The sequence below is a fragment of the Bos taurus genome, chromosome 19, assembly GCF_002263795.3.
Source record: "Bos taurus isolate L1 Dominette 01449 registration number 42190680 breed Hereford chromosome 19, ARS-UCD2.0, whole genome shotgun sequence".
In the NCBI taxonomy this organism is placed as follows: Eukaryota; Metazoa; Chordata; class Mammalia; order Artiodactyla; family Bovidae; genus Bos; species Bos taurus.
Genome location: NC_037346.1, coordinates 34,686,670 through 34,704,889, shown reverse-complemented (window position 1 = coordinate 34,704,889; position 18,220 = coordinate 34,686,670). Strand labels below are relative to the sequence as shown.

Below are 18,220 nucleotides of genomic sequence, written 5' to 3'. Positions count from 1 at the left end.
ACCTCGGGCCAGACGGGGCAGCCCCTCCCCCAGGCACAGAGAGCTTGGTCACCTCACCACCAAGGGAGCGGGGGGCCCTCCTGATGCTGCAGCTCCCCAGGGATTCAGATGCCAGGTGAACCCCTTCCAGGTGGATGGCCAGGGGCCCAGGCGTCAGTGCTCCAGAGGGCATGGGGACTGCTTACCGCAGGGGCTTGGACTTAACGTCCACCAGAGCCTTGGGAGACCCTCTGGGGCCTCCACCTGGTGGGGGGCACATGCACTTATGGGACGCCAACCTTTGGCACCTGGGCCAGGGCCCATGCCCACCCCTCGCCGTTCCACGGCCTCCTTTTGGGAGGACCCTAGCCAGGGGTCCCAGCTCCTCCTTCACCTAGAGAAGCTCTGGGTTCCCAGCTCAGGGACCTGCCCTCTTCTTCTGAAACCTCCCAGAGGCTATGGACCCTGTGCAGTTGCCCCTGAGGAGCTGGTGTCATTGCCCCCGATGGAAAAGTGGCCCCTCCACTGTCAACCCGGGAGATGGCCGGGGGCTGGGGGCAGAGAGACCTGACCCAGTGCTGGGGCTTCCTACAGGTGAGGGCAGCAAGTTGGGCAGAAGAGCGAAAGAATTTGCCTCAGGCCATGGCCCACCCCCCATGGTCCCCAGGCAGGGATGCGACTGGACTGCAGACCCGTGACCTTGTGGCCGTACTTCCTGGGCCCAGATGTCCCAGGAGAGAGGTCTAGGCAGCGCAGGCCTGTGGGCCACACTAGGCTGTGGCCTGTCCACAGGCTGAGAATGGGCCCCCAGCTTGGCTTCCCCAGAACAAAGCGGGATGAGCCACAGTGGAGGCTGCATCTGAGCAGGTGGAAGGGGCTCCATCTGCCTTTTGTTACCCAAGGAAGCAGGGCCCGTTGGATGTGCCCTTGAACAGGGAGTGGAGGAGTGGGGAGGGCTAGGGCCGTGGGGAGGGGGCCGGGGCAGACACACCTGAGACAGATGCCGCCCCTGCCCCCATGCCCATTAGCACATTGAGAGCGTGGTCACCATCTTAGCATTCAGCACACACGCACACTCACACACATGCCCCTGTGCGCACACACACACATGCTCACACATGCCCTCCCACCATGTGTGCACGTGCACACACGCACACACCCCTTCACGTACATCACTCCCAGCTTCCTACACCCCACCCCACCCCCCTGAGGTTCCCTGTAAACCAGGAAGGTAGCCTCTGACCAGCAGAGAAAAAGAAAGAAAAGAGGAAGGGGGCTTTGGAGGAGAACGTGGTCCTGGAATTCCCTTAGTTCCAGCTCCAGTGACTCGTGGGGCGGGCTTGGCCACCTTCCTGCTCAAGAGGACCCTCCCCCCGGCCCCTCCATCACCTCATTAACAAGACGGGGCCCTTGTTCCTGAGTTCTGCAGCAGAAAGGGAAGAATCAAGGACTCTTCAATAAGAGAGAGCTCCCTGGGTGGCTCTGAATAGTTGCTTTTTGTGTGGCGGCGAGGGACGGTCCTCTGCTCAGCGCGCTCTGCCCTGGCTGCCTCCTTCTGTCGGCAGCCGCCACTCCTGGGTCTCCAGGTGGCTAAGCTGGTTCCTCGGGAGCCCGGTCCTTCATTGTTCCTCCTTTTCCCTTCCGACACCCTCTAGCCTAGCCAAGGCCATGGGAGCCTCTGCATCTCAGGAAGGCAAGAGAAACACCGAGGTGATTGTCAGAAAGCTGAGACCTGGGGAGGCTCCTGCCTTGTGCCAGAGGCTCCCCGCATCCGGGTGCTGGGCTGCCCACCTCTGCCAAGCCCAGGGCCAGGCTCGGTGCCCATGGACGGGGCTGGACTGGAGGGAGGGCTGGCCCCGGCGGGGGTGATGGTGGGAAAGGAGGCAGACAAGCAAATCCGTTTCATCAGACGCTGCATATCTTAGGAAAGCACATTTCAGCTCTTTTGGCTTTTGGCAAGCTGGCCCCAGCCTTTAATTTTCTAATAAAAAGGAATTACGTTTGCTGAAAAGACAGTAACCAGCTCATGCCAGTGTCTCTCCCAGAGACGGTAGTTCTGTCTTGGGTGCCTGCCGGCCCTGTTGGATTAGGGTAGATGGTAGGCTTTTGTGGCCACAGGGGTCGGTCGCTGGGGAACATTGTAGGGGCAGGTAGGACCTGTGCATCCCAGGCTGCAGCGCCAACCCTACCCAGAGGCCCAGAGACCCATGGCAGTTCAGTTAACCAGTCATGTGCAACTCTTCGCAACCCCATGGACTGCAGCACTCCAGTCCTCTCTGTCCCTTACCAAATCCCAAAGTTTGCCCAAGCTCATGTCCATTGCATCAGTGATGCCATCCATCTGTCTCGTCCTCTGACCCCCTCTTCTCCTTCTGCCCTCAGTCTTTCCCACGGCAGACAGGAATAAATACTTGTGAATGAACCCTCACTACTGAGACCTGGGCTGTTGGGTCAGACCTTTGCCCCGTGAGTCACTGCACGTGTACACATGCACTCCCCAGAGTCTGAGGTCACCTATCTGGAAGGACTTGCCAGCCCCGCACCCCCCAAGCCCCTGGCACCGATTCATTGGAAGCTTTGCCAAAAATCATATCCTTTAAAAAAAACACAAAAAAAACAGCATGCATTCATTGTTTGGATTAAAAAAGACAAAACAGAAGTGTGTGAACTTGGAAGTTTATGTTCCCACAGCTCCAGACCTGAGCTCCCCAGGGGGATAGGGGTCCACACTCCTGTCACTGGAAATTTTCTTTCTCAGTCCCCACTGGGGTTTCACTCCACGCGACCCTGAGGGCCCCTCCACTGTCCACTGCCTGCCACGTGGATGGCTTTTCTGGCTGTTAAAAATACCTTCATTCCTGTCCCAGTTTTATTATTTAAAAAACCTTTTTCGGATTTATTTATTGGCTGTGCTGCATAGCTTGTGGGATCTTAGTTCCCCAACCAGGGACTGAACCCAGGCCGCTGCAGCGAAAGAGCCGAGTGCTAACCACTGGACCACCTGAGAGGTCCTCAAGTCCTGGTTTTAAAGGAGCCCGGGTAGGTAGAACACATGATAAATGTCGCCTTTGTGATTCGGAAGGACTCTGTACTCAGTTCCATGCCCCAGGCATTTCCTGTGCCCTTCTGTATGCCAGGCCCCTGGCCCGGGACCCCATGGTTCCAGAGGGATGAGGAGGACCCTGAGCAGTGTCCAGGGGCCCAGTGTCCCCACCCCTAGTGTGGAGGTGGCCCCCCTGCCCGCGTCCACTCCGGGCACCAGGCCACTGCTCTTCAGCCGGCCGACTTGGGAGCAGCCTCGGGCTCATCTGGTCGGGCCCCTGGGCCAAGAGGCACAGGAACGCCAGCACAGCGTCCCTGTCCTCGGCCTGCCTGCACCACAGTCCCCAGGGTAGCCCTTAGGTGCTGCTGCCAGCCAGGGCCCCATCCGCTTGGCAGCACCCTGGCGGGGCACTGGGGTACCCCGTGGGCTTGGGGGGTGGAGGGGAGACGCAAGTGGGAATGGCAGTGGGACCAGTCACCTGTGCCCCCTGCATAGTCCTGTGCATGGTACCTGAGAGGCGGCTCACTCACGTCGTGATGGCGAGGGTGGTCCCATGTGCTGCCAGGACCCACCCCTGCCCCTCACTGCCACCAGCTTGCCCAGGGGAGACCCGGGCCCGTCAGGGTCGCGGGGGGTTGGGACCCACCTGCCTACACCTGGCCTCTGAACCAAGCTGCCCCATTCACCTAGGATGGCCTGAGGGCAGGGTGCAGTGTGGTCTTCATTCACGAATTTTTAATTTTCAAAGGAATGGTAGCTCTAACTAAAGAAGGAAAAAGCAATAGAGGTGCATCAGATAATAGGTAAGGTCCGCCCCAGGTTTCCCCAGAAGTCATTCCTTTCAGTTTAACGTGGCCCTTTGGATTCTTTTTTTTGGTGGATTTACACACGCAAACACACACCCCTTCACTGAGCACCTACTGTGTGTGGAACCCTGAGATCTAGGGTTGACATGGGCCTGGGCCCTGCCTTTACGGGGTGCTCTTGTCCCGCTGAGGGTGATGGGGGATGAGGGCCTCAAGGAATGGGCTGCTGGGAGGCTGGGCTGCAGGGGGGCATCAGGAAGGGCCTACTGGTCTTCAGGAGGGGAGGAGGAACACCCGACCGGGAGCTGGTTTGGGACACTGAACCTAGGGGTCAGCCCCTTTGCACGCAGCCTGGGGGCACTTAGCAGCAGGGCATGGGAAGGGCAGGGGGTTGGCTTGGCCTTTGTCCTGGGTGGGATGCCCTCTGTCAACACCCATCACCTGGTTGGCAGACCAGTGGGTGATGATGGAGCACCAGGTGCCTCGCCGGTGCCACAGCCCCCACCTGCTACCCTTTGCTGCTCCCCAGACAGACCTTGGCACAAAGTTGGTGGGGGGGACGCGCCTCCACAACGCGGCCCATCTGGGAGCCAGCGTTATTTTCTGATTCAAGGAAACATCTGTTCCTGCCTCTCCGTTCAGAGCGGGCGGGCAGCAGACCCAGGGCCCAGAGCCCCGCCTGCCAGCACTGGGCAGGGAGTGGGGATTGGGGCCGAGCCCGGAGCCCCATTCTCTGTCAGACTCCCACCCGCCACCGCCACCTCCAGGGACTCTTGGCCAGGTGCAACCAAGTCCTCCCCTCCGCCCCCACCAAGATGCCTGAGGCTGTCACTGCCTTCTACCAGGTACAGGGGCTCCTGGGGCAAACACGCAGCTGCCCCCGGAGTGCCATGTGTGTTTACTGAGGGACCCCCTCTGCTATTTCTCACACACAAGAGCCGTGTTTTTGAAAGATATGGCTGCCAAACAAGCTGCATTTATTACATAATGATTAATTCATTGCCCCCATTTCTTATTAATCAAAGACATCCATAACTGCCTCCTGAGCTTTGGGTGGGGCGAGATGGCCAGTGGGGCCTCGAGCTGACAGCCTTCTGGCCCAGAGCAGGGCCCTGCTGGATTTGTGTCAGCCTGGCTGTGTTTGGGGTAAATGCACAGCACCCTTGAGATTTCTAGAAGAAATGGAGACAGCTCACAGACCCCCACCCGTTGCCTCCCTCGGCTCCTGGGGTCACCTGGGATATTTTATCGCCGCCTTTCCAGCCAGCCCTGAGCTTGGGTTGGCCGCTTGGCACTTGGCCACCGCTGACCAGCAGCTTGGTGGAGGGTGAGGGGGTAGAGTGGACTGGCCCCCCTCCATGGACGCCGCCATCAGTGCAGCTTAGAGGGGTGAGTGAGGGCCTGGGCCGAGGTCAGGACTGCTCTGGGCAGGGGACTGCCTGGCAGCCTGGTCCGAGCGTGGAGGCTGAGAATCCTGGAGTCCTGGGGCACTTGAGAGGCCTGTCCTCTCACCTTCCAGGGCAAGACAGAGGAGGCTGCTGTTGGGCCTGTGCCATTCAACGCTTCTTTCAACTTCTTTGTCTGACACTGACTGAGGGGCCTGGCACCCGCCAGGGAAGACACAGCCTACTGGGGCTGGGGCAGAAGCCAGACAAATCATTGTCATCCCGTGGGGTGTCAGGCCAGGGGATACCCTAGGAGTGAGGGACCAGCAAAAAGGCTTAAACCAATACAGGAGGTGTGATCCGGGAAGGCTTCCTGGAAGAGGTGGAGGTGTGATCGGGGAAGGCTTCCTGGAAGAGGTGCTGCTGCAAGAAGTTGGTTGTTTTTTTTTTTTTTGCAGGGGGTGGGGAACTTTTAAAATGACAATTGCGATGGCCAAAAAGCTTATTCGGGGTTGCCCAGGGAAACAGAATGAACTTTCTGGCCAACCCAGTACTTGGTGCTGTTTGCTGTCAGGTGCTTTTCACATACGTTGTCGTGTTTAATTTGCACCAACACCAACAACCCTGTGAGGTAAGAAATAGCGTCCACATGTTCTCAGTGAGTAAGCCATGGCTTAGAGGGGAAGTTGCTCGGCCAGCTCGCTCAGCCAGGTTTAGAACTCCGAGTGGCTCTTAGAAAGATGATAGGAAAGGTGGAAAGGGATGGGAGGTAAGCCTGGCATGCCTGGCAGAAGAAACAGTGAGTGCAGAAGCATGGCTGAGGAGCAGCTGTGGCACAGAGGCAGGCTGGGGTCCTGGGAGCCTGGGTGCTGGCAGCAGAGAGCTGGGGAGCCCAGCAGGTATGTGAGGGTGGGAGGCTCTGGGCGGACCTCCCCGCCTGCCTGGCAGCAAGCACACCTCCCAGACCTGCCGTGTCCTTCCTGCCCCTGATCTCAGGAGACAGCAGCCAGGCTGGCATGGGGCAGCGAGGACATGCCCGAGACATCAGCCCCCCGGGACCTCCCAGACCTCTCCCTAGACTCTGCTGCCCATCCCCTGTCCAGAAGGAGGCTGAATGGCTGCCAGCATCTGCCCGTCAGCAGAGTTCCCGCTCTCAGCACCAGCTCCCTGAGCTGCCTCCAGGGACGGTCTCACCCGCCTCCCTAGAGAGCCAGCACTTCCGCTGCTGCCTGATAGCACTAGTGGCTGGAGACGCTCCTTGAAGTTTAGCCTGTGTGGCAGGAGCCTTAATAGCAGCAGCCCTGCCCCCTTGACCAGCTCTGCCTACCTCCTGAGCCATGTCCCTGCACCGTGCAGCCGCAGGCAGAGACCTTCCTCCCTCTCTGGGTGATGTCGGGATGAAAGGGCATCCAGGGACATTGCAAGTGGCTTTCTCTCCCCTGAAATCCAGAGATTCCCTGTAAGACCATGTTATTAGCACCATGTCCATTTTAGAGATGAGAAAACTGAGGCTCAGAACTGGGAGATGATGGGAGTCAAACCACTTTGGCCGCTTCCTTCCCCACCTGGGTTCCTGGAAGTGGATCGTGTTCCTCAGGCGGAAGGGCTCCCACCCCTGCAGCCTCTCCCTTTTGCTCCCCTCTCCTTGAGACCCCATCTCAGGGAAGTCTTTCTGTCCCCAGCTCCCTGCTCTAAGCACTTGCTGAGCACAGCCTTTGTTGACTAGGGAGCTCCACAGTGGTGTCCCCAATACCCTCATGATATGTATTGAAGAGGAAATGGGTGAGTGGATCCCCAAGCTAGTTAGCGTGAGACTGGTTGTAGTAACATACAAGCCCAAACATTTCCAGGAGTCCAAGAGTTTCTGGTCAGCAGGTGGTGACGTGGCCCCGCCTTTCCCTGTGGCCTGGGCTTGGTCCCCCATCTGGATGGGGCACCTCTCCAGCGCTCACGTGCCATTGGCTGGAACTCAGTCCTATGCCCATCCCTCATTGCAGGAGAGGCCAGGAGATGCAGTCCAGCTATGGCTCCAGGAAGAGGACACAGGGTTTGTTGACTTCATCAGTGCAGTTTTCACAGTGTTACTATTGACCCTGTTTACACACTAGGAGCCTGAGGCTCATGTGACCTGTTAGGGCCAGAGCTGGCTCAAGGACCCACATTGTCAAGTGCTGCCCTGCCCTGCTTCATCCTAAAGGCCGCCTGTCCAAAGGATCTGGCTGACGCTCTCACCCCGAGTCTTGACACACCAGACACGTGGCCATTTAAGGAGGCAGCTGTGTGCAGCCTGGGCCATAGGTACTGGCTTCCCCTTTTCCTCATCTTGTGAGGGTTTGTCCTCGCCTGGGGTGGGGGGGTGGTACAGGGGACATCTTAGCTGTGTGTGTTTGGATGGCTTCTGCTTGTTCCTGAGTCACCAGCTCTGGGCCCTTTGGGGGCGCCTGTGCATGGAGGCTAGAGCAGAACCCACCCTTCCACATCGGGGAAGGTGCACACGTGCTGCTAACCATTGGCCATCAGCTTCAAGGTCTGTCTTCCCTGCCTGTTATGACTTCAAGTGCTTTTGCTGGCCTTTCTGTCACTTGGCAGCCACCCCCTGCCTGCCACCCATGCAGAGAAAGGACAGAGGACCCACGGGAACGTGGGAGGGTGTCGGTCAGGGTCCGAGAGGGTCTGTATAGGGGATAGTTCCTGGGCTTCCTGGAGGAGGTGACATTTGGTCAGGCCTTGAGGGCTAAGGCGGGTGAGAGCTGGAAGGGCGTTCCAGGCAGAGGGAACAGCTTATGCAAAGGCTGGCAGAACCCCAGAGCTTGGTCTGCTGCCCAGACCAGTGACCCAGGTGTTTCCAACCTGAGCTGAGGGAGTGTCTTCTGGTCCTGGAGGGAGGAGAAACAGAAGGACAGCAGGAAAGGAAGGAGGGGAAGGAGTGGGCACTGGCTGAGGAAGCACCTGTCTGGGCCTGTGCTGGCACCTCTCGGCTGGTCCCTGTCCTCCGGTTCTCAGCTACGCACGCGGGGCCTCCTTGCTCTCTGGCCGGCTGGTGACGCTCAGGGCCTTCGGGCTGGCTGCCCCTCTCTCCACCGCCACAGGGCCTGTTCCTCCCCCGAGCCTTCCCTCAAGTGTCACCCGTGTGGGACTGCGGGGCCTGACAGTCCCCGCTTACTCCAATCTGTTTTCCCCAAAGAGGTGCTTAGTCACTTGGTCTTGTAATTTACTTATGTCTTTGCTCATTGGCTGCCTCCCTTCTGCACTCTCTCCCGATTTTGAGTCTGGCCTGTTCAGTGGCGATCTTTAGCCTCTGAACATAGTAGGCACTCAATAAATGTTGAATTAATGAGCGAATTCAGCCTTGGGCAAAACGTGAAGTTGTAACTCAGCCGCAACAGCAGAGGGCTGAGCGGGCCGCGGGCGGGACCCCTACCGGCCCCGGGCTCGCGGGCGCGTCCCCGGCTGCGCGCGGGGCGGTGTGAGGGCGCCGGTAGTCATGGTTACAGCGCCCGGGCCTGTGTGGGTTTCTGGCCTTTTGTGTTCGCACAGGCCTCGCCCCCATGTGGTCGCCACCCCTGATTGGCCGGCATGATGCGGAGGGGCGGGAGTATCCCGGGCCCGGAAGTGGGCGGGGCGCTCTGCCCCTCTGGCGCGCGCGCGGCTGGGATGGGCGTGGCTTCCGGAAAGGCTGCAGAGGTTGGGGGGGGGCGGGGGGCGTGTTGATGGAGGTAGTGAGCGTGGGCCGCGATCCGAACAAAGGCAGCCTCGGCCCAGCTCTGACTCTGGTCGTTTTTTCTCGTCCTAGGGGTCTGGCATTGAAAGGGCCGACTCCTTATCCTGGTCTGTGCACTTGATGGTCCGCTCCGCCGACCCGGCCCCCTTCCTGCCACAGGGCCTTTGCACGTGCGCTGTCTGTTCCAGGATTCTAAGTCATTTTTCCTGGCCACCCCTCACCCATCCTGGGCAAGCTTTCCACACAGACCACGTGTCTGCTCTGCTTTAGATGTCTCCGGTGCGGTTGTACCTTTAATTGTGCGTCTCCCTCCCATACCCAGCTGCCATCCAGGCAGGGCCTACATGTGACCTGGCACACAGTAGGTGCTCAATTTATACTTTTGAATGAATCCATTCATCTGGCTGCCCCCAAGGCCTCCTTGGCAGGCCAAGTGCTGGACACTGGGACTCAAGAGGAGAAACAGACGCCCCTTGACTCCAAAGACACAGAAGGGTTTATGTCCAAGGCCAGACTGCGGGGTGAGTGGCTGGACCCTGGGCTGGAGAAGCCTGGTTTGGTGTGTGTCTGCCGTCAATGGTCCCCTGTTCTGGCCACATGGAGAGCCATAGGGCCTCCCTGCCTCAAGAGGCAAGCGTGGTACAGAAATGGGCTGGTGAGGGTTACTCAGGGGACACCTTGGGTACAGAGACCCTGGGAGGCCTAGGGTCCACTCACTCTGCCCGGAGTGGGGGTGACAGAACTCTGTAGCCTCTGCTCCGGGCACTGCCACTGCTCTACACACTGCAGTGAACACTGCTGTGCTCACACACTGCTGTGCTCACATTGCTGTACACAGATCCACCTTTTGGGGTTTGGATGAGGTGTAGACATTGTTCCCCACCAATACCAAAAGAAAAAGTACCATGCCCTGCAAAGCCAGTAGTAGCAGAGTATTAAACCAGAGCTTCTGGAGCATTGGTTTGATCCAAACCTTGGAGTTTGTACCACAACGGATTCCTGGGCTCAGGCCACCCCTAAACCACAGATCTTAAGGGAAGCAACCCAGAATCTGCCCTTTTCAAGCCTGTGTGGTTTTAGTGTTTGAGAAACAGAATGTCAAATATTTGTGTCTCCAGACTCTACTGAGACCTCTGTCTCACACTTCATCCCAGACCCTGGGCCCAGTCCAGGTCTTAACTACAGGGCCTCTGCACACTATAGGAATTGGAAAATACTCTTATTTTCCTTAGAAAAATGTGCTCGTGCATGCACAGATACACACAATTTGCATTTGATTTCAGGCAGTTCTCACACCTGGGCTGAGTGGTCTGAAAGGCTGGGGAGACCTGTTTGGGAAAAGGTCTCCATGCTGGCACTCCCCTGAACCTAGGGCCAAAGTGTGCAGTTGTATAGGTTGTATACTGCACAAGAGTGCCCAGCAGAAATCCAGCCTGCATTCCACTGGACAAGCTGTGCAGCCTGGCACCTAGAGTGTCTTCTCTTATCTTGTGCATACGTAACATATGGCCTGCCCCCAACTCCTATCCTTGCCCTCCTGCCTCTCGTGATAACTCAGGTTAGGAGCAACAACCAAGTGACAGAAATTATGCCCATTATCACTGATTAGCTGGCTTTTGTAAATTCCATCGTTAAAGGCATGACAAATGACCTGGCAGCCCTCACATGCTGACGCTTGGTTCCTGGTGCTCCTAGAGTCCTGAGCTTGTGTTGTGTAGTGGCTGGGGCTGCCCACAGGTCTCGCTTGGGGTAGGAAGATGGTTAATGAAGTTGACCTCTCAGAGAGTGGGGGAGAAGATGAGTCAATATTTCTTTAGTTGACATGAGTGATTCATTGGGTCCATTTTATGGGTCAGGAAAACTGAAGCTCAGGGAGCTAATCATTTGAAGTGGAGAAGGCCCACCTCTCTGGGGAGACTTAATGAACAGAAGCTTTGCAGTAGGACAGGGAGGAGGTCAAGGACGGGGAGAGGAAGTAGACAAAGCCACACCCCACAGCACCTCACATCATGCAGCTGACCAGTCTAAGTGACGCCACCTCCTGGAGGCCTGGGCTGGCTAGAGGCCTCTGGGCTCACACAGCCTGGGCTTTTCCATCACAGTGCTGTCACCCTGGTTTGGTGACCTGTTTATGCAGCATGTCCCCACAGCCTGGCAGCACCCAGTTCTGGGCTGTCAGCCCTAGACACGGGGCAGGGCACACCGTGTGCATGATTGTGAATGATGAGTGGCCAGTTAAATGGGCTCTCGGCTCCTCACAGCTTTGCTCCTAGCCCACCACAGGCCCTAGCCTGAAATGGGGTCGGGGAGGCTGGGAAGCCTGGGTGTTGGCAGCTGGTGCAGAGAGGAGGGTTGCAGGCTTGGAGTGGACCAGGGGAGTCAGCACTCGAGCCCACTCAAGAGTGAGCTGGAATTTCCTGTTTGCCAAGGCCAAGCCTGCAGGCCACCTTTGCTGCCCTGCCCTCCAGCTCAGCCTGGCTGGAGGGCGGCTGGCAGAGCCCAGCAGTGAAGCTCCGGAGAACAGAGGCTGCTAGACGCTGAAGCAGAGGTCCCTATGCAGGGATCTTTCTCCACTGAAGATCCTCGGGCCCTGAGAGGAGCGATGCCCTTCCCACCCACAGGCTGGACAGAGTCCCCTCAAGGGACACCTGCCTCTGGGGAGCGAGCATCCTGGAAACACTGGGAATCCATGACCCTTTAAAGCCCCCTCCCCAGGAAGCACTCTGAGTCCCCGTCATCCAGGGTTCCCCCACAGCAGAGGTGTTTCTCTGAACCAGAAGAGGGGGTATCTCCCAGGCCCCTGGACCTTCTTCTCGGTGTCTGGTCCCTGTACCCTCAGGTGTGACTGAGCCATTGCGGCCCCTGGAGCCCCGCAGACCTGCTCCCCACACTACCGTGTAGATAATACTTAGTGTGTCTCCTGGGGCCCCAGGTGGGGACGAGGTCAGACTCCCATGTGTCCCCAGTGTGTCCCCAACAGGGCCTGCTCACAGAGGGCCCTTGGTGGGTATCTGGTGACTGGAGAGCTGAGTGAAGAAGGGGCTGCTGCTCCTGGGTCCTGCGGAGCTGACCTGGAAGAACACCCCACCTCACCGTGGCAGGACTTCCTCCCACTGGGCAGACCCCCCCTAGAGAGCTCCTTGTTGCTATAGGTGCCCTTCTTGATGCAAGTGCCCAGCAGGACAGGCAGGGGCTCTGCAGGATCCAGGGGAGCAGCCCTCCATCTAGGGTTCTGGGGGTATTCAAGCCCTGCAGCTGGGTCTCTGTGTCCTGGCTCTGGGGTGCCCAGCTCCAGCCTGGCAGAGACCTGGTTGGTAGTGACCCAGGTGGGCGGCAGGCCGGGTGGGGGTCCTCCCAAGGCCACGGTCTTCTTGCCTGCTCATGGGGTGATGTGCCCACCTGGTGAAGATGGTCTTCTGGTGGTGACTTTTGTGTCATTGCTTTTAGCAGGGTGCTCGCAGCCCCAAGGGGTGTTGGTGGCAGGGCGGTGCTGGGGGTCCTCCACATTTCACCTGATTCCCGAACCAGGAAATGGGGGCCAGAGAGGGCGGGGCTCTCCCATGTTCTTGGAGCAAGGGTCTGCCAGGACTTTGAGCCTGAGGAGGGAGGCGGGAGGACCCCCCATTTGAAAGTGGGAGATGACGTGACTTTTGGGGACAGCTGTCGAAGTGAGGGGTCACAGTCTGGGTGTGGGGGTGCCTGGCCCAGGGACCCATTTTTTTGGCCCAAAGACTGGGGTCTTGGGAATCCAGGGAGGACAGGGCCTGTCTGAAGACCTCCTGGCTTGGCCAGAGAGGCTGTGGAGGGTTGGAGGAAGCCAGGCAGGGAGGTGGGGGAGGCACCCTCCTGAAGACCAGCACCAAATCGCCTCAGTTGGGGGCAGCTTGGCCCAGGGGAGGCCTCTCCTGCTCCTCCTCCAGCCCCTCGGGTGGGGTGGTGGGCCCGGCCAGCAGCCCTGCTTCCTGCCCGCAAGGCCCACTCCCCTCGGAAGACTTTCCGCCACTGGCAGGAGAAGGGAAGTTGGGGCTTGGATTTGCCTCTGTGGAGCCAGTAACCGACAGCCCCCGCCACGGGCACCATCAGCACAGTTTCCGGAGCCTACTCGAGACACACCTGCTCGCGCTAAAAGGAGAAGCAGAAATCCATCAAAACAACCCAAGGCGCGGGAGGGGCCCAGACCTCGGTTCCCCTCTTGAATTCGGGGCTGCAGGCATCTGCAGGCCCCTGGCGTCCCCACCGTTGGGCCTTGGTCTCCCTGTCTGGCCAGGTGACAGGGATATGCTCCCAGCTTGCGCCTCTGGGCCTCCTCCCTTGCCCCCACCCTCATCCCTCCCTTTCCAGAGACATTATAAATCAAACGGCTTAGAACGTAAGGCATCAAAAATTCTGAAACCTTCATCTATTATTAACGCTGACAGTAAATCCCCCCTCCGAGCGTTTTACATAGCAACTGTTACCAAGACTCGCTGGTGGGGCTGCGGCTCCAGCCCGCCGCATCCCACGGCTCTGGGCGGGATAGCGGCCGAGCCTGGACCGGCCAGGCCGCCGCCTGGGCACCCTCCTGCCCTCCCCAGGAGTCGGGGGGGTGCCATTCTGGCAGGGGAAACAGTTTCCTTCCTGCTGAAAACAGGAGGAGGGGTCCAAGCTGCTCCTGGTGAGCCTGCTGGAGGCTCCCAGCCAAGCGAAGCTCCTGCCCAGGTGGAGGGGAGGGGCCCGGGGCCCCTAGGAGGCGGTGCCCATGTTCAGGGCTGGGGTCTGGGGCCTTTGCTCCCTGCTGCCCTGGTGGAGGAGCAGGAGACACAGGAGACACAGGACTGGAAAAGGCTTCGTAAACTGTTAAGGGCTGTGCAGATGTTGTTTACCGACCCACCCACCTGTCAGCTAGACATTCCCGAGTGCCTGTTTGTCTGCAGGCGGTATCTGGGCACCAGGGATTTAAAACAAAGACGAATGGCCTGGGCCCTGTCGCGTCCAGTTTGGAAGGAGACAGACGTGCCAGCCTCTAATTGCATTGAGTGGAATGATCAATGTGTGTACAAGATGGACTCAGGAGGGGCGGGGACAGGAGGCCTCTTCCCAGGGTTTTGATCAGAAGGATGAGCAGGGGCCAGTCTGTCTGCTCTGGACAGAGGAACTGGCATGTGCAAAGGCCCAGAGGCATGAGGCAGCCCGGGTGGCAGGTGTGCTCTAGGTCGAGGCGTTTTGGTAGAGGAGGGGACCTGCAGGAGGGAACAGGTGTCAGAAGGTGCAAGACTGTGGATACAGAGTTGAGGGAGGTGATTCGGGGACACTGAGGGGCCGTGGAAGGTTTTAAACTGGGGAGGAACAGAGTTGGATTTGGTTTACGAGGAGCCACAGATGTTGTCTCTTGTAGCAGTGTTTCAGGGCTCCAGGCTAGGGGATGGCATCGCCTGTAAGTGCTGGAGAAGAGAGACCGCCTGCATGGGTGGGAGGCAGGGGAGGCAGCCACTCTCTGCGAGCTGTCACTATGCACTTGCTGTGTGCCCAGCCCCACGTCACACCCATGGTCCCTGCCCTGGGGACTTTGCCATACAGTGGGGGCCTGACCAGCACAGACCCCACAGGGAATAGCATGGACAGGTTAAGAGGCTTCTGCTCCTGGGGCTGCCAAGGGCCCGGGAGCGGGTCTGGAGAAGCGAGCGGGTCACAGGGCCCACGTGCGAGGAGTGGTGTCCCTGGTTGTCTGCCACTGGAAAGCGGGACACAAACCAGGACAGACCTGGGCCTGGCCGAGTGGGGGCGTCAGTGGGCAGACTGTCCCCCGCCGGTGACTAATAATATATGTCCATTGTGGGAAACTCAGCAAATAAGCAGCAACCCTGAGAAGATGAGGCCCCCCACTAGGATCTCACCACCCATGGATGCCCTGGCTGCATCATGGTTTCCGGTTACTCTGGAACCAGACACGGTCACATGTTTTTTAAAAGCAAGCAGCATCCTTCCCTCCTGCACCCCTGGGTGACCAGCTGTTCCTGCTGAGCATGCTAGGAACAGCTCCTGTCTCCCCATGTGTCTGGGGGTTTGTCAAGGGTGCAGCTCCCCAGAGGGGCCCGACTGGACTAGGATGTCCAGCGCTTCTCTGGGGGCCAGAGGCCAGGGCTGTCCTGCTGCAGCATCAAGTGGCCAGAACAGAGGCTGATGCCCAGTAGGTGCTCACTCTTCTAGCTGTGGGGAGTGAGCCCTCTGTCCCCAAAAGTGAGTGAGCAGAGGTTGGGTGGAGCCCACAGGGATGCCATGAACTGGATCTGGCAGTAACTGGAGCTTTAGGGTGAGATCTGTGCTTTAAGGGTGTGCAGTGGCCAAGGTAGAGGAAGCAGGGTGTTCAGAGAGGGCTTCCTGGAGGAGGTGAGCCGTGGGATATTACAGAAGGGCAGACTTGCATAAGGGCCTCTTCTGTGTGGACAGGGCTGGGGACCCAGTCAGGGTTCTGGCCGCATGGGGCTGCCAGGCTTGGGAGAGACAGACAAGTGCCTGGAATGTGTGGTATGGGTTTAATGCTATGATGGTGGAGAGATGGACCACAGGGGCCCAGTGATTCAGGGCAGGCTCAGCATCTGAGCCAAAGGCACCCAAACTGTAACCAGAAGTTTGACTCAGTCCCATGTCCCTTGGTCCAGGGGCTCCCAGATGCTGACAGTTGATGGCAGCTCAGTTGGTGCCTTGGCCCCAGGTTCGCTGCTTTGCAGAGTAGCCCCCAAATGCAGGGCCCACACCCAGAGTCCTACCCCAGAGTGGTCCCCCAGCCCTCAGCTGGCAGCCACCCATGGACCTTATCGGAGCAGAGGTGGAAACTGCCTGGGAATGTCCCCCAGCCTGGCTGAGCCTGGGTCACCTCAGCTGTCCCTGGTGACACAGCCCACTGGACCCACCCTGCATGGCCCAGGCCACCTGAGCCAGGCTGGGAAAGGCTCCTGAGGGGCCCCTACCTCCCAGTCAAAGGATTTGGAGATGGACGGAGGGAGGAGCCATCTGGCAACAAGGTGGGGCCATAGGGAGCAGCATGGGGCAGTTTGGGAGGAACGCCTGGCAGACAGCCCCTCTCTGCAGCCTTCCAGAGCCTCCTGGAATGGCCAGCTTCAGGGCTCACAGCTCCTCATGACTGAAGAGCATGTGTATGGAAGTCAAACAGACCTGGGTTCACGTCCCAGCTCCTCTGCTTCCTGGCTGTGTGACCTTGGGCTAGTTCTTTCTCTCTGTGCTCAGCATCCTCACCTCTACTTTGAGGATAATAACAGCACTGGTGTTGACTCGAGGCTGGAAGAGGTGATCCATGTGTGAATGACTGGCGTACAGCGAGCGGATGAAAGTGGCTGCTGTCACCCTGGTGCCCAGGGAACCCATAACAGAGTCCTCACTGGTCTTAGAGGCTCGTGTTCATCCTCCAGCTCCGGCCTCCGGAATCACAAGGCCCTGGTCCACTCACCAGCTCACATCACTCTCTTTCTCTGAGCACCTACTATGTGCCGGGTGCTGGGGCACTCTGGGAGGCAAACGGTTGTCAATCCTGGTGGGTAGACTGCTGGCACAGTGGACAACGGGTCCAGGGAGGGAAGTCACACAGAGTGGAGAGGAGGTGACCCTGAGCATTTGTTAAGATGATTGAGTCCAGTGAGTGCAAAGTGGGGGTCGGGGATGAGAGAGCTGGTGGGTGCAGGTCGTGCCCTGTGGTTTAGTGCTGCTGGTGAGGCTTGAGAGTTGGGAAGGTGGGCAGGGGGCACCCCTGAAATCAGGCTGGAGAGGCGAGCCAGGAGGGGTCTGAGCATGGGGCAGGGCTGGGAATAAGGGAGTGGGCTTGGGAGGAGGGCAAGCAGGTGCAAGGGGAGGGAGGGAGTGCTGTCGGCAGGTGGGAGCCTGTGGGCTGTGAGGGTGGCCTGGAAGCTGGAAGCAGCTGCAATCTGACCTTTCAGCATGACAGGTGGGACCCTATGCTCATGGCTCACCATCCATGGGGACTTAACATTCACGGGGGACTCACCATCCACGAGACTCATCATCCATGGAGGGCTCAAATCCATGGGACTCACCATCCATGGGGGTTCACATCCACGGGACTCACCATCCATGGGGGCTCACCACCCACAGGACTCACCATCCATGGGGGGCTCACATCCACAGGGGACTCACCATCCACAAGACTCATCATCCATGGGGGGGCTCACATCCACAGGGGACTCACCATCCACGAGACTCATCATCCATGGGGGGGCTCACATCCACAGGGGACTCACCATCCACGGGGGCTCACCACCCACAGGACTCACCATCCATGGGGGGCTCACATCCACAGGACTCACAATCCACAGGGCACTCACCATCCATGGGGGACTCACCATCCATGGGGAACTCACCATCCACAGGGACTCACCATCCACGAGACTCACCATCCTCAGGACTCAACATCCACGGGGGACTCACCATCCATAGGGCCGACAGACAGAAGGGAGTCAACAAGTACAGGAGGGAGGTGATTGCAGAGAGTGGTGAGGGCCATGGGGACAGGGGCTCCTATAGCTATCGGGCAATCACAGAGGGCCTCCAGGAGGAGGTGGCTTTGGGCAATGAGAAGATTCAGAGGACTGGTGATCCAGATAGAGGGAACAGTGTGCGCAAAGGCCCAGAGATGCCTGCCGCCCCCTCACCCCGCCACCCCCTCACCCCGCCACCCACTGCCAGCCTGTGCGGGGAGGGCAGGGTGGGAGATGAGATCACAAAGGAGAGCAGTGCCCCCAGGCGGGCAGTGCAGGCCCAGCTCAGGGACTCAGTCTGAACGCGGGGCGGGGGGAGGCGGGGCGGGGGATCTGCCTGCTGGCGGTGAGGGGCCCGCCCACCAGGCAGGAGAGCAAGCCCCCAGCTGTTGCTTCCCTGTGTGACCCTGAGCACGTCACCCACCCTCTCTGAGCTCCTGAGTTCTGTGCGGTGCTCAGAGGCAAAGAGAACCCCCCTGCTGTGGCTGCTGCCATCACCTTTGTGCCCACTGACCCTGCTCTGGGTGGCGGACTTGGAGGGGCAAGTGGGACGACTTAATGGAACTGAGAGCCCCCTGGACAGGAGGCCCATGGGGCCTGTTCTTTCGGCAGTGTTTTCGCTCCTTGACGTGCTCAGAGTCCTGCCCACGCTGCCCCGCCTTGGTGCTCCTGTCACCACGACTGGAGACTCAGCTGAGGCCCAGGGTGGACCCCAGTGGTGGCCGTTCTGAAACCCTGCTGCTCCGGGCGGGTCCCCAGCCAGTACTGGGTGTTTGCAGCTGAGCTGAAGTCATTTCTCT

The 18,220-nt window shown here is 59.0% G+C and overlaps 1 protein-coding gene across 9 annotated transcripts in view; it reads left to right on the top strand.

Moving 5' to 3' along the window:
* Positions 1-18,220, top strand: part of RAI1 (retinoic acid induced 1) — a 103,539-nt gene that overhangs the window by 48,325 nt on the left and 36,994 nt on the right. For 6 of the 9 annotated variants that reach the window (XM_059878337.1, XM_059878336.1, XM_059878335.1 and 3 more), the window contains one exon: positions 1-18,220. This exon is cut by the window's left edge and continues 11,086 nt beyond it; it is cut by the window's right edge and continues 13,529 nt beyond it. The exons of the other annotated variants lie outside the window; for them this stretch is intronic. The gene's annotated coding sequence lies outside the window, so the exon portion shown is untranslated. 9 annotated transcript variants of the gene reach the window in all.